The following is a 16348-nucleotide window of genomic DNA, read 5'->3' as shown; positions in this document are numbered from 1 at the left end:
CATCAGAAATCTTCTGTACCTTTGTGGTCATGACTTGTAATGGATTGAGTGCAGAGTAATGCCTTAAGCTCCATGCGACATCCGTACTCTCTAATGACAGTCTCTGAAACCTTTGCCGTCATGAAGGCCATATGTGTTTTTTGCACTCCTGCAATTCCCCTTTCCAGATATTTTTCTGACCCACCCCACTTACAACACTCCAGGGTTAGAGCTGCTGACAACCCAAACTATGGAATTTCCTCCCTGAACCTCTCTCTTATTCTTTATGATACATCGTAAAATTGATATCTTTAATCGATGTTTTGCTCATCTGTGAAGCACCTCGAACATAGAACGTAGAACAATGCAGCACAGAACAGACCTTTCGGCCCTCGATGTTGCGCCGACTTGTGAACTAATCTAAGCCCCTTGCCCTATACTACCCCATCATTATCCATATGCTTATCCAAGGACTGTTTGAATGTCCCTAATGTGGCTGAGTTAACTACACTGGCAGGCAGGGTGTTCCATGCCCTTACCACTCTCTGAGTAAAGAACCTGCCTCTGACATCTGTCTTAAATCTAACACCCCTCAATTTGTAGCTATGTCCCCTTGTACAAGCTGAAGTCATCATCCTTGGAAAAAGGCTCTCACTGTCCACCCTATTTAATCCTCTGAACATCTTGTATGTCTCTATTAAATCCCCTCTTAGCCTCCTTCTCTCCAATGAGAGAACAGACCCAAGTCCCTCAGCCTTTCTTCATAGGGCCTACGCTCCAGACCAGGCAACATCCTGGTAAATCTCCTCTGCACCTTTTCCAATGCTTCCACATTCTTCCTGTAATGGGGCGACCAGAATTGCACGCAATATTCAAAACGAGGCCACACTAGCATTTTCTACAGTTGCAGCATGACATCATGGCTCCGGAACTCAGTCCCTCTACCAATAAAACCTAACACACCGTAAGCCTTCTTAACAGCACTATCAACCTGGGTGGCAACTTTCAGGGATCTTAGTACATGGGCACCAAGATCCTTCTGCACAGCCACACTACCAAGAATCTTTCCATTGACCCGGTATTCTGCCTTCCTATTATTCTTGCCAAAGTGAATCACCTCACATTTAATCCATATTAAACTCCATTTGCCACCTTCCAGCCCAATTCTGCAGTTTATCCAAGTCTCCCTGCAACCTGCAACATTCTTCCACACTGTCCACCACTCCACTGACTTTAGTGTCATCTGCAAATTTACTAACCCATCCACCTATGCCTGCGTCCAAGTCATCTATAAAAATGACAAACAGCAGTGGTCCCAAAACAAATCCTTGAGGCACACCACTAGTAACTGGACTCCAGGCTGAATATTTTCCATCAACCACCACTCGTTGCCTTCTTACGGAACGCCAGTTTCTAATCCAAACTGCTAATTCTCCCTCAATCCCGTGTCTCTGTATTCTCTTCAATAGCCTACCATGTGGAACCTTATCAAAGGCTTTACTGAAGTCCATGTACACCACGTCAACTGCCCTTCCCTCAGCCACATGCTTGGTCACCTTCTCAAAAAACTCAATGAGTTTTGGGAGTCACAACCTGCCCTTGACGAATCCATGCTGACTATCTCCAATCAAATTGTTGCTTGCTAGATGATAATAAATCCTATCTCTTATAATCCTTCCCAAAATGTTTCCTACAACAGATGTAAGGCTCACACGTCTATAATTACCTGGGTCAGCCCCACTGCCCTTCTTGAACAAGGGCACAACATTTGCAATCCTCCAGACCTCTGGTACTGAACCTGTAGATAATGAGGACTCAAAGATCAAGGCCAAAGACTCTGCCACCTCCTATCTGGCTTCCCAGACAATCCTCGGAAAAATCCCATCTGGCCCAGGGGATTTACGAACTTCACACCTTCTAGAATTGATCACACCTCCTCCTTACTAACCTTAATCCTTTCAATTCTAGTAGCCCGTAACTCAGTCACCTCCTCTACAATATTCTCCTGTTCCTCAGTGAAAACAGATGAGAAATAAGCATTTAGCACCTCTCCAATCTCCACAGGGTCCACACACAACTTCCCACTTCTGTCTTTGACTGGCCCTATTCCTACCCGAGACATCGTCTTATTCTTCACATACCTATAGAACGCTTTAGGGTTCTCCTTTATTCTACCTGCCAATGTCTGCTCATGTCCCTTCCTTGCTCTTCTTAACTCTCTCTTTAAATCCTTACTAGCTCATCTGTAACTCTCCATCGCCTCATCTGAATCATCTTGTCTCATCGTCACATATGCCTCCCTCTTCTGCTTAACAAGAGATACAATTTCTTTTGTAAACCACAGTTCCCTTATCGCTCCCTCCCTGCCTGACAGGGACATACTTATTAAGGACAGCAATATCTGTTCCATAAACCAGCTCCACATTTCGATTGTCCCCATCCCTTGCATTTTGCTAACCCATTCTATGCCTCCTAAGTCTTGCCTAATCACATTATAATTGCCCTTCCCCCATCTATAACTCTTGCCCTGTGGCATATTCCTAACCCTTTCCATTGCTACAGTAAACATAACCAAATTATGGTCACTCTGTCCAAAGTGCTCACCTACCACTAAATCAAACACCTGGCCTGGTTCATTACCAAGTACCAGATCCAGTGTGGCCTCCCCTCTCGTCGGCCCTTCGACATACCGAGTCAGGAAACCCTCCTGCACACATTGGACAAAAACTGATGCATCCGACATACTAGAGTTATAGCATTTCCATTCAATGTTAGGGAAGTTAATAGCTGCCATAATGACCACCCTGTTCTTTTCACTCCTGCCCAGAATCATTTTGCCAATCCACTCTTCCACATCCCTGGAACTTTGCAGGGGCCTATAAAAAACTCCCAGCAGTGCGACCTCTCCTCTCCTGTTTCTGCTCTCAGCCCATACCACCTCATCAAAAGTTCTTTCAGCCACCGTTGTACTGTCCTTGGCTAACAAAGCCACACCTCACCCTCTTTTACCATCTTCCCTGACCTTAATGAAAGATCTAAACCCTGGAACTTGCAACATCCATTCCTGACCCTGCTCTATCCAAGTCTCTGAAACAGCCAAAACATCGAGGAAAATGACAGAGTAAAAGTTTCCATAAAATACAAGCTGTTTTGCCGTACATTAGGAGAATCAGGAATGGCCCTTTTTTTCCCCATCTCGGGATGAACCCTCACCATCACTCACAGAGGTAATGAACAGCAGGAAAAATCTTCACCACTGACTACCTGCACTCACCTATCACCTTCCCACCTACCTTCCCCAGCCCCCACTCTGTTTATGTTTCAGTTCCCGTCCCCTCCCCCATTTCTGAAGAAGGGTCCTGAACCATCAACTTTCCTGCTCCTCTGATGGTGCCTGGCTCGCTGTGTTCCTCCAGCTCCACACTGTGTCATCTGTGACTCCAACACCTGCAGTTATTGCTATCTCCCTGTGAGCGATGTCAGCTTTGGTTCAATCGGAGCACGGGGCGGGGCCAATGGAAGCGGCCTACCCTCCAGCCAATCAGAGCGAGTGAGATGTTTGTCTGTGTGAAAATCATGTGATCGCCTCTGTCCGCGGGCGCAATATCTCTGCGAATGAGGGTTAGCTGCTTGCCGAAGGTACAGTACACGGGATAAAAAGGAAAGCTGCAAAAAAACGGGAGGGAAATACTTTCGGTATTGACTGAGAGGCTTTATTAGCCGTTGATGCATGTCAGAAAACAAATTTTAACATGCCGGTCCCGTGTTTTGCAGCAAACGGAAAAACTGCTACGGACCTGAGGCTGCGATAGGCAGAGGTAATTGCCACCATCTTTATTAGGGGCAGTGATCTTCGGGACTCATGCCGGATCGCCATATTTATAGGTGGCAACCTGTAGTGGAACGCAAGCGCAGCCTTTCTTGCTTGGGAGGGGAGATTAGGACAAGAGAAATGTTTGTTTTTGTTTTTGTTTTTGTTTTTGTTTTTCTGGACTTCTTTCCCAGACTGAGACACGGCGTGTATTTCCTGGGAAGGACCTTTGACGCTGGCGGAGTACTGGCTTCAGGCAGTATAAATTGCTGCAAGTTATACGTTAGATATTTAATGGAGGAGAAATGTCGAAAACGTGTTCAGAACTGCATGTTCAAAAACAAAGTTGCTGGAAAAGCTCAGTAGGTTTGGTAGCATCTGTGAAAGGAAAAAAAATAACGTTTCGGATCCGCTAATCCTTGCTTAGAACTTCATGTTACCTGTTGCACTCTCACTGTAGGAAGTCCTGCTTTAAATATTATGATCTATTAAAGCATATCCGTTTGCCCAGTATTCATATGATTGGGATCAAATCACTGAAAGTGCTCTGAGTCCCCTTGTGCTCCCTGGTCAAATTTATTAATGTCTGACTTCCTCAGTCTCTAATAATGGGTGTATTTTACCTCTGCATCTTTCTGTGTGGGGGAGCAGGGTGCTTTTAAGAGGAGGATTTATACATAACTAACAGAAACCAAGAGAAATGTTTGCCTTTTCCAGACAATCTTGTGTTTTCTGGATTTCTGTCCAGGCCTGACCGTTATTTGTCTCTTGTGGATTTGCTTTACAGGATATTTATTGAGAATAATTTGCAGACCAGGATCCCAATGCAAGTTCTCCATTAAGCGGAGTGATCAGGATCTGAGTATCATTGACACTTAACAGTGAAAGGAAAGAGGTTTAACCATTCTATGCGTGGGAGAATACTCCTGGTAAGTTTGTAACTTGAAAGCAGGATATTCAAATTTTTGGTTTGATCACCTCTGGGATAAGTGTTCAGTTCTATACCCTGCAGCTGAGAAAGGAGATATTGGCCTGAGAGGGGTAGATTTGTCCAAACAACACCTCGTCTCTTTGAAAGAACTGTCATATTTAGTCCCATTCGCCCACTTCATGATTTTAGTCTATACATTTTTCATTCTTGAATACCTGCAAACTTCCTTTTAAAATTCCTGATGGGCACAAATTCCAGCACCCCTCCAGGTGGAATCTTCCATTTCCTGACAACTCCATTGATCCTGAAACTGCTGAAGTCTGTGTTGATTCCTGAGGTTTATAAATTATTGCATTTAACGTGAAGATGCTGTTCCCTGAGCTTCCATTGAGCTGCATTGAAACAGTATGGGAGGCTGAGATCAGAGTGGGTGTGAGCAGACAATGAAAATGAAAAGGCTGCACTGTGAGTGCTGCTTGGCTAAATGAGAGTGCTTTGGAGTTGGGTGAAACAGAAAGTGAAACTGAAAGATTGAGTGTGATGCTCAGTCTCAGTTTGGGCAGTTCAGAAAGTCTCTCAGTCCTAATGGAAACAGCCAATTGATATTTGATATCGTAAAGAATTTTCTTACAGTTTTTAAAGTATATATTAGCTTAAATAAAGTTAGGGGCTTTAGGTTTATAATAGTAATGTTTGAAATGAAGGGGGAGGACCTAGCTTAATTAAATTCTTTTTAAGGCAGAAACTGGCTTAATCTGGAGAGAAGTCATAACAGAAGACATCACATCTGTGGTGTGCTCCTCTTGCACAATAGAATAAAGGCTCTTGATGTTGTGTCGACCTGTGAAACCACACTGAAGCCCATTTAACCCACACTATTCCATTATCATCCATATGTTTATCCAAAGACCACTTAAATGCCCTTAAACTTGGCGAGTCTACTACTGTTGCAGGCAGGGCATTGCACGCCCTTATTACCCTGAGTAAAGAACCTACCTCTGACATCTGTCCGATATCTATGACCCGTCAATCTAAAGCTATATCCCCTCGTGCTAGCCAGCTCCATCTGAGGAAAAAGGATCTCAGTGCCCACCCTATCTAATCCTCATATCATCTTGTATGTCTCTATTAGGTCACCTCTGAACCTTCTTCTCTCTGACGAAAACAGCCTAAAGTCCCTCAACCTTTCCTCATAAGACCTTCCCTCGATACCAGGCAACATTCTGGTAAATCTCCTGTGCACCCTTTCCAATGCTTGCACATCCTTCGTGCAATGCGGTGACCAGAACTCCGAGTGCGGCCGCACCAGAGTTTCGTACCGCTGCAATATGACCTCATGGTTCTGAAACGCAATCCCTCTATCAATAAAAACGAACACATTGTACACCTTCTTAACAACCCTATCAACTTGTGGACACTTTCAGGGATCTATGTACATGGACACCGAGATCTCTTTGCTCATCCACACTATCAAGAATCTTACCATTAGCCCAGTACTCTGTATTCCTGTTACTCCTTCCAATGTGAATCACCTCACAGTTTTCCGCATTAAACTCTGGGACATTACCAGTGTCCCTATTGGCTATTTGTGCAGGAAGTGTGTCCATCTGCAGCTACTGGTTAACTGCTTTTCAGAGCTTGAGCTGTGGGTGCAGTCAGTATGGAGCATCCATGGTAACTGAGAAGGTTGTGGTCGCATTCTCAACAGACTGGTCACGCAGCAGGTGAAGATTACACAGACAGCAAGAGAATGGGTGACTATCAGACAAGTAAAAGGCTCAGAAAGGAAGTGCTAGAGTCATCTCCCTCAAATAGATATACTGTTTTGGGTACTGTTCGGTTGGGGGGTTGGGGGTGGGGGAGAGAGGTGGGGGATGTTGGGGTGGCCACTCGGGAAGCAGCATCAGTCAGGTTCATGGCACTCGGAGTAACTCCGCTGCATAGAAGGGGAGGGAAACGATAAATATGACTGTAGAGACAGGGGATTCAATAGTAAGGGATAGAGAGAGACATGAATCCAGGATGGTATGTTGCCTCCCTGGTGCCAGGATTAGCAATGACATGGAGCAGCTTCAGGACATTCTGGAGTGGGAGGATGAACATCCGATTGTACCAGTGACATAGGAAAACCAAGGGAGGAGGACCTGAAAGCTGAAGATAGGAAGTTAAGAGATACACTAAAATACGAGATCTCAAATATAGTATTGTCAAGCTTACACCCAGTGCCACATTGTTGTCGGGAGAAGTTTGTGTTGTGTTCAGTTGTACGAGTGACCTTTATTCAGAGCTCTGTTACCACATGTGTGGGAGAGGCCAGAGTCCACTCCAAACCTGGCTTTCACATGAGGCCTAATTCCCCTCTTAAATACAGCTCAGATTGGAAGAGTGGACAATGACATTCAGACTTTCCCTGGCTGATTGTGATATTTTTATTCCATTCGCTAGATGTTATTTACATGCAATATTGTTGTCATTGTTAGCCACACACCCCAAATCAATATACCCAATCCAGTAAGCAAACCACTTTCCTAGGATGGTGACGGCGAGTACGAGGGGGCATAGCTTTAAATTGAGGGGTGAAAGATATAGGACAGATGCCAGAGGTAGTTTCTTTACTCAGAGAGTAGTAAGGGAATGGAACGCTTTGCCTGCAACGCTAGTAGATTTGCCAACTTTAGGTACATTTAGGGTGTCATTGGATAAGCATATGGACGTACATGGAATAGTGTAGGTTAGACGGGCTTGAGATCGGTATGACAGGTCGGCAAAACATCAAGGGCCGAAGGGCCTGTACTGTGCTGTAATGTTCTATGTCCTATGTTCAAACAATCGTGGACAACACTATGTTCAGTCCTAAACCCTTCTATAATCTCCTGAGGTTAGCTCGAAAACTACTTCGTCTGTCTTTGGGACCTTACAATGCTTTGGCAGTTATATTCCTCCTCAGACATTTGCCAGCTGCACCACATTTTTTTGCCAAAAACCAAAATAGTAGCTTATCACTAAGAACTTTTCCAAATTCTCTACTAACTGTAGTGTGGATTGTTAGGAATTGTGATAAAGTCTTTTAAACTCAACTCTGATATAAAGTAACTACAATTTTGTAATACAGTTGACAAATTGTGGAAAAATCCCTCTGTCACTTCAGCTTAAAAGATCAAACAGTGTTTCTGACTTGCTGCTGCAGTTTACAACCCCAACAATTTGTATGCTGCAAATGATTTTTAAAGTGAAGTTTCATTTTCTACTCTAAGCGCTTTCCATTATTACTTTCTTGTTTTAATAAAGAGCATCTATTCAAACTCCACCGAGGGTGAAATTCAGTCACTTTAGAACTTTACCAAGCTGTTAAACAGAACTTGTTTAGATTTCACAAATAACTAAGGCACTAACCATATCTTCACTTTGGATTTTGTAATCTATCTTTGTCACTCTTCCGTTGATCTTTGGATGTAAGAATTTGTTCAAATTATCCGTATCTACATTTCAATTGTTTTATCTCTCTGCAGCCCTGACTTCTCTCTTTATAATCTTCCTTTGCCCCTTCCTATGTTGTTGGTCTTTTAGAGGTTGTGTTTACACCGTTTATTGCTTTGCCTTCCATAATGATGCAGTGAGCTGCTTTTATTGCTGACAAACATTTGCTCAAGGAATTTAGCTAACCGTTTCACGTTAATTGGTTGTTTGCATTTCTGGTTACAATTACCTAAACAGTTCAGAATGCTGTAGGATCAGACTTTTGCTTCTACTTTTCATTAAGTAACAAACTTGTGATTGTGGCTGAACCGGGCCTTTAAACACTGCCTCTTGTTAAAATGCTTATGTGTTTTGAACTGCCTGTTAACAGAAACCCAAGTAAATTCCCTAATGTTCCTTCTCAACAGGACTCTTTTATATCCCCACAGGACCTTTCGTGATCTAATCCCGTAACAGTGTGAGCTGCTACAATGCACATGCTAGTAAAAGCATAAGAGGACAGATGAGATGAGTGCATGGCTGGAGCTATAACTTAAAAAGATTTGGATTCCTGAGGCATTGAGACTGTTTGTTTGTTTCTGGGGAAGGTGGGACATGCACAAGCTTGAACAATTGTCCTGGGCAGAGCTGGGACAGATATTCTTGTTGATGCTTTTGCTAGTTCCACTGGTGAGGATTTAAACTCGTATGACAGGGGAATGGGAACCAAAGTATACCTTTAGCAGTAAAAGACTCAAATCAGCAAATGGGACGTGAAATTAGTTCATGATGTTGTCGGTGGCTGAAAGATTAAAAGAAAGAAGGATTAATCAAGATCAAATCTCTTTTCATACATCAGTCCTGTGATCCCAGGAATTGGTCTGGTGAACCTTCTTTGCGATCATTCAGTAGCCAGACCATCCTTCCTTTGGAAAGGAGAACAAAGGTGCACACTACTGCAGGTGTGGTCTCACCAAGGCCCTTATAGAAAGACATCCCTCCTCCTGTACTCGAATCCTGTCACAATGAAGGCCGAAATATCATTTGCATTCTTCACTACTTGCTGCTGCCTGTTTCCTAAAAGAGAATAGGAGAGAAACACGGAACTAAATGGGGTCAGACAGTCGGGTACAATTGTTGAACACACTGTCCCCATTGTATCGGTGCTGGCCATCAAGCACCTATTTAAGCTAGGCCCGTTTTCTGGCACTCGGTGTGTAACCTATATTATGGTGCAGTGGATGATCATCTCAACACTTCTTCAAGATTGCAATGGTTCCTGCATCTATTAACATTTCAGATGCTGCCAGATCTACTGTGTATCTCCATCTTTTTCTGTTTTTATTCCAGATTTCGGGTATTTTGCTGTGTATTCTTAGTCCTTCAGAAGCATCAGAGGGTATGGGGAGAAAACAGGAATTGGATTCATTTTCAGATGTATAAAATGCCTGCCCTTCATGTCTGTCCAAACTCTATCTCTTTTTGTAGTTTTGGGCAAACGCTGACTGTTTCCTTTCCCTGAAGGACATTAAATGAACCAGTTCAGTTTTACTGATAATCCAGCAGTGCCCCTCAGTGTTGCATCCACAATTGACCAGATTAATTTCTGAGTTTCACAATCTTTGTGTGTGTTCTTCTGGTTTCTCTCTCTCTCTCTCTCTCTCTCTCTCTCTCTCTCTCTACGTTTCTTTTTTTTCTTCAGTTTGAAATTTTGATTGCATTCAGAGAAATCAAACAAAACCACATCCAGATCTGACACTCAATCTGTTTGTCATAACCTAATTATCTCAGGATTTTGAACATTAAAGGAAGAAGCACTGTTCACACCAGGGAGAAATGCGTATTGTCTGTGTGTCGAAGAGTCTTTGAAGATTCATCTGAAATGCCCAAACACCAGCGCAGTCACACTTGGGAGAGACTGTGGAAATGTGGGGATTGTGGGAAGGGATTTATTTACCCATCCCAGCTGGAAATGCACCAACGCAGTCACACTGGGGAGAAACCGTTCATTTGCTCTGATTGTGGGCTGGGATTCACTCAGTCAAGCAACCTGCTGAAACACCGAGTTCACAGTGGGGAGAGACTGTTCACATGTTCCGAGTATGGGAAGGGATTTGCTCGCTCACTCAACCAACCTGCTGAGACACCAGCGAGTTCACTCTGGGGACAGACCATTCACTTGTTCTATGTGTGGAAAGGGATTCACTCAATCATCCCAACTGTTAACACACCAGCAAGTTCACCACAACCACATTTGAAGGATTTTGCCCTTAAATCAAGGAATGAACTTTGATCTTTGGGCTGTTTGTACTGGTGTCATTAGTCCCTGCTCAAAACTTGATCTTCTCTTGGGAAATAAGGTAGGGCAGGTGACTGAGGGGTCAGCAGGGGCGAGAATATTTTGGGGCCTATGATTGTATCTCTATTAGTTTTAAAATAATTATGGAAAAGGATAGACTTTGGTCTAAGAGTCAAAGTTTTAAATGAGACTAAGGCCAATTTTGACACTACTATGCTCCTTAAAAGCACAGTAAGACCGCCTATGTGTGGGAATGCACGAGTTGGGTGAGATACAAAAAAGTATTTTACATCAGTATTTACTGTGATCAAGGATACAAAAGCTAAAGAACTTAGAGAAATGAATGTGTATCTTGAAAAGTTCCATGTTGTGGAGGAGGTGGTGCTGGATGCCTTACAGACCATAAAGGTGGATAAATCCCCAGGACCTCTTCAGGTGTATTCTCGAACTTTGCGGGAAGCTAGGCTTGCAATTGGGCCCCTTGCTCAGATATTTGCACCATTGACAGTCATAGGTGAGCTGTTACACTGGAGGTTGGCTAATCTGGTGCCATTGTTTAAGAAAGGTGGTAACAGAAAACCAGGGAACAATAAACTTTTGGTGAGCCTGACGTCAGCTGTGGGTAAGTTGTTGGAGGGAATTCTGAGGGATAGGATTTACATATATTTGGAAAGCGTGGACTGAATGGGGAATAGTCGACATGGCTTTGTCCATAGGAAATTATGTCTTACTAACTTGATTGAGTTTTTTTGAAGAAGTTAGAAACAAGATTGATGGCAGAGCGGTGGATGTTTTCGATATTCCGCATGGTCGACTGATTAACAAGGTTAGATCACATGGAATCCAGGGAGAGCTGGCCATTTGGAAAGGCGTTTGACCTGCAGTATGCTGCAAGGATTGGTACTTAGTAGCTATAACTCGTACATTCACATCCAAATCATCTTTATAAATGACAAAATGGAGTGGACCCAGCTCTGATCCTTGCAGCACACCACTGGTCACAGGCCTCCAGTCTACAAAGCAACCCTCCACCAGCACTCCGTCTTCTACCTTCAAGTCAGATCTGTTTCCAAATGACTGGTTCTCTCTGTATTCCATGTGATCTGACCTTGCTCATCAGTCTACCATGAGGAACCTTGTCAAACGCCTTAGTGACATCCATATAGAATACATCCACCTCTTTGCGCTATTCAATCCTCTTTGTTCCTCCATCAAAAAAAAATCAAGTCAGTGAGACATGATTTCCTACACACACAGCCATGTTGATTATCCCTAATCAGTCCCTCCCTTTCCAAATATTTCAAGTACTATCCCTCAGGATTCCTAGAACGACTTTCCCACCACTAATATCAGGCTCACTGGCCTATAGTTCCCTGGCTTTTCCTTACCACCTTTCTTAAATAGTGGCACCACATTAGCCAACTTCTGGTCCCTCACCTGTGGATATCGATGACACAAATATCTCAGCAAGGGGCCCAGCAATCACTTGCCTAGCTTCCCTCCGAGTTCTCGGATACGCCTGATCAGGTCCCAGGAATTTATCCGCTTTTATGCGTTTAAAGCATCACTACCTCTGTAATATGGATAATTTTCACGATGTTGCTATTTATTTCCCCACAGTCTATATCTTCCATATCCTTTTCTGTAGTAAATACTGATGCATAATACTTGTTTTATTATATTCCCCATTTCTTGCAATTCCACACATAGGAGGCATTGCTGCTTTTTAAGGGGCCCTATCTCCCCATAGTTATCCTTTTTGTTCTTAATCTATTTGTAGAATCCCACTGGATTTTCCTTAATACTATTTGCCTAAGTTACCTCATGTTCCCTTTTTGCCCTACTAATTTCCCTCTTAAGTATACTATTGTCATTATACTCTTGTAAGCATTCACTCAATCTCTGCTGTCTATACCTGACTTGTCCTTCCTCCTTTTTCTTGACCAAAACCTTGATTTCTCTAGTCATCCAGAATTCCCTATACCTACCAGCATTGTCCTTCACCCGAACAGGAGTATACTGTCCCTGAACTCTCGTTATCTCTTTTTTTTGAAGGCTTCCCACTTTCTAACCTTTCTTTTTTACCTGCAAACATCTGCCCCAATCAACTTTTGAAAGCTCTTGTGTAATACCATTAAAATTGGCCTTCCCCCAATATAGAGCTTTAACTTTCAGATCCGGTCTACTCTTTTCCATCACTATTTTAAAACTAATAGAATTATGGTCACTGGCCCCAAAGTCCTCCCCTGCTGATACCCTAGTCACCTGTCCTGCTTTATTTGCCAAGAGCAGGTCAAGTTTTGCACCTTCTGTAGTCGGTACATCACATACTGAATCAGAACATTTTCCTGTACACTCTCAGCAAACTCCGCTCCATCCAAGCCTTTTAGACCATGGAATTCCCAGTCTGTTTGGAAAGTTAAAATCCCTTCCATCACCACCCTGTTATTCTTACAGATAACTTCTTTCAAAATTATTTGTCAGATTCCTGCTGACTATTGGGGGTGGCTATAGTATAATCCCAATAAGGTGATCATCCCTTTCTTATTTCTCAGTTTCACCCAAATAACTTCCCTGGATGTATTCTCAGATATATCCTGCCTAAGTAACGCCATAATGTTATCCTTGCTCAAAAATGCCACTTTTCCCTCCTCTCTTGCTTTGCTTCCCCCTCCCCCTTCGACTTTCTATCCTTTCTATAGGAACTATATCTTAGAACATTAAGCTGGCAGCCCTGTCCATCTTTGAGCCTTGCCTCTGTAATTGCAATGATAACCCAGTTTCATGTTTCCAATCTTGCCCTGAGTTCCTCTGCCTTAGCTGTTAGGCCTCTGGCATTGAAATAAATGGCGTTTAATTTATTAATCCTTTCGCATTAATCTCAATAACAAATACGTAACTGTAGAGTAGGTTTTGAAAATGATAACGTTTTATTGCTGTATATCAACACATTCACACTGGGTAAAGACAATCCACCCACACAGTGTGTGAAAAGGGATTCCCTAGTTCATTAGGACGGGTTTTCATAGAATTCGGAGTATTCCTACAGTATGGAAACAGGCCCTTCGGCCCAAGAATTCCACACAAAACCTCAGAGCATCCCACCCAGACACATCTCCCCGTAGCCCACCAAATGTATGCATCACTGAACACTCTGGGCAATTTAGCTTGGCGAATCCACTAACCAGCACATGGGAGGAAACCAGAGCACCGAGAGGAAACCCACGCAGCCACAGGGAGAATATGCCAACAACCACATGCTCGGTTGCCCAAGGGTGGAATCAAATCCAGGTCTCTGGCACTGTGAGGCAGCAGTGCTAACCGCTGAGCCACTGTGGTTAACCACCAATGAGTTCCCAAGAATCTGTAGGAATTTTTGTTGCTCGTATTATCTGTATCCAAGTCATGTTATCTGGGCTTGTTTCTCATGATGTTTGAAAACACCACATGTCTGGTTACCTAGTTGGGAGAAAAAATGATATAAATTTTATTAAAACTACTGTGCATTCGATCTTTATTTCAAAAGCAGACTAATTTATTTTGAAAGGGGAGATGGAGAGCCTATCTCCTCTATCCTCACCTCCAACAAGTGCGAGGAACCTGTGGTTTTTATTTTTCACTCAATGACAGTCAGTACATTTCATATGAGCAACTGGGAACCGAGTCATCCCAAAATGCTTGCAACTTAGTGTATTAATGGTACACTATTACAATAATAACCATTACAATTCTTTTCTGAACCTTTTGCAGTTTTACAACATCCGTCCTTCAGCAGGAAGAGTAGAATTACACACAGTGGTTACACCTAAACTGGAATGGGAACTGCATCCTTGTGGGGGGTGGGGGTGGGTTTCCAGTACTGTTGGGGGTCATGTAAAAAGTTTAGCAGTGGGCTGAAATCCAGAGAATGTTCAAAATAATAATGGCCAAAAAGAGAAGAAACAAGAGAGTCTGGAAGGCATTGTCATTGGGCAATTAAGATATAAGCGAGTTTGCCAAGGGTGAATGGTATTTAATGCTTGGAGTCAGATGAATAAGGCAGATGATTTGAGGATACAAATTAGTGGGGTCATAAAGCCATTGCTGTCACTTGGACATGGTTAGCAGCTCAGTATTCCAGGATACAGGGCCTTCATGCAAGGCAGTGGAGGTGTTAAAGGAGGAGGAGATATTGTTATTTTGCTTCGGGAATCTATACAGCAATAAGGACAGGTAACATTTTTGAAAACCCCTTTAAATAAATAAGGAGACAGATTTTGAGAAAGTGTAGAAGTAGCAGGATTATGGTAGCAGAGACTTTCAACTTCCTCAACATTAATGGAGTCGTCATAATGTGAAGGATTTATCAGAATTTTTAAAATACATCCAGGAGAGCATTTTTTCAGCCATTAAGTAGAAGTCCCAACAAGGAAGGGGAAGGTCCTGGACTTGACTTTAGGTTACAAAGTTGAGCAAGTGGTTGAAGTTTCAGTGGGATAGCATTTTGCAGGCAGTTATTATAACTATTCGATTCAGGATTTGTGTGGAAAAGGGCAAGGATGGGTCTAAAGTCCTAAACTGATGCTGAAGTTATGAAGAAAGTAAATGGAATTTTGGCCTTAACTGCGAGGTGTTAGTGTTTTGAGGATCGGGACATCTTGTAACAACTGTATTGGATGTTGGTGAAGCCATATTGGTTTAGCTACTCGTATTTAAGAAAGGATATGCTGGCGTTGAATGCGGTGCAAAAGAGATTCGCTAAGCTGATTCATGGGATGTAAGGGTCATCAAGAATAGCTGGAGGAAGGGAATTTGCAAAGGGAAAATACTAAATAAACAGGTGGTGCCCAGTGTTGGGCTCGTACTCACAACTCTGCACTTAAACAGCGTATGTTCCAACAACTGAGTTAACTTGGCCTTCCACAGTCAATGTTCAAATCCTGCTTTATAAGGTGACAAATGGGTTTTTCACTGACGCCGCTGCAGTCCAAGGAAGTAAAAGGTAACTGCTTTAGAAAATCCCAAGGTTCCAATGTATTCTTCTCATTCACATTGCAATCCATTTTCAGTACTTGCTCCAGGATTTAACATTCAAAATTAATTTTGTGATGTTGTTGCCCTCATCTTTAAGTGCCCTGTATAACTCCAGTCACTCGGTCGAATGGTGAAAAAGTCTGTTTCAATAAACCAATTTTTTTCAGCTACAGTCTAAGAAATGTTCCTTTATTTGCTGAATCTCACACAACATTTTCTTTCTTCTGTGTGTCAACAACTTTTGCCAATTCTCATGTTACGGACTACATTTTCAGAATCTTTTTAACCAGAGGTTTCTGGTGCAGTTGTAAGACTTCATATTAAATGGTACAAAAAACCAAACGGGCTTAAAAGATGAGAAAGGAAATACATTTTTGTATTTTTGCGTGAAGACGGTTCAGTTACTGTGTGCTTGTTTCATATAAAATGGATGATTGAAGTGTTCACAGTGCACTATTTAAATAGCAAATACCAAGACCTTGTGAGCAAGCATTTAAGACATTTGACACATTGAGGGAATTAATTTAGAAACCCAAAATGTCCAGAAAATGTGCTGGATAAATTCAGCAGGTCTGTTATTTTCGCTCTTTTCGATTCAGGATGGGTATGGAAAAGGACAGAAATGGGTCTAAAGTCCTCTGTGGGTGCTGCAAATGATTAAGAGAGAAGATCGAATTTTAGCTTTAATTGCTACATAGTTGTTACAATTTTTAACAATTATGTAGGATGTTAGTGAAGCCATTCCTGCGGAGAGAAAGAAATAGTGCAAATATCTTGAAACTAACATGATTTCACTTGTCTCATTGCCAGACCTCCTATGTTTCTTTCACACTTTCTGTTAAACAGCAAGAAGTTCTTT

At 42.6% G+C, this 16348-nt stretch overlaps 1 long non-coding RNA gene across 2 annotated transcripts; it reads left to right on the top strand.

Moving 5' to 3' along the window:
- Window positions 1-3537: 3537 nt before the first annotated feature.
- Window positions 3538-13975, top strand: LOC132209254 (uncharacterized). Of its 2 annotated transcripts, XR_009445345.1 has the most exons (4): window positions 3538-3618; window positions 3754-3797; window positions 4578-4719; window positions 8627-13975. It is a non-coding gene; the product is annotated as an uncharacterized LOC132209254 (long non-coding RNA). The 2 variants fall into 2 exon arrangements; XR_009445344.1 differs by having other exon boundaries at window positions 3570-3797.
- Window positions 13976-16348: the final 2373 nt, after the last annotated feature.

This window comes from Stegostoma tigrinum, unplaced genomic scaffold (genome assembly GCF_030684315.1).
Source record: "Stegostoma tigrinum isolate sSteTig4 unplaced genomic scaffold, sSteTig4.hap1 scaffold_76, whole genome shotgun sequence".
Taxonomy (NCBI): domain Eukaryota; kingdom Metazoa; phylum Chordata; class Chondrichthyes; order Orectolobiformes; family Stegostomatidae; genus Stegostoma; species Stegostoma tigrinum.
Note: the sequence above shows the minus strand (reverse complement) of the source record. Positions and strands in the feature narration are given on the sequence as shown.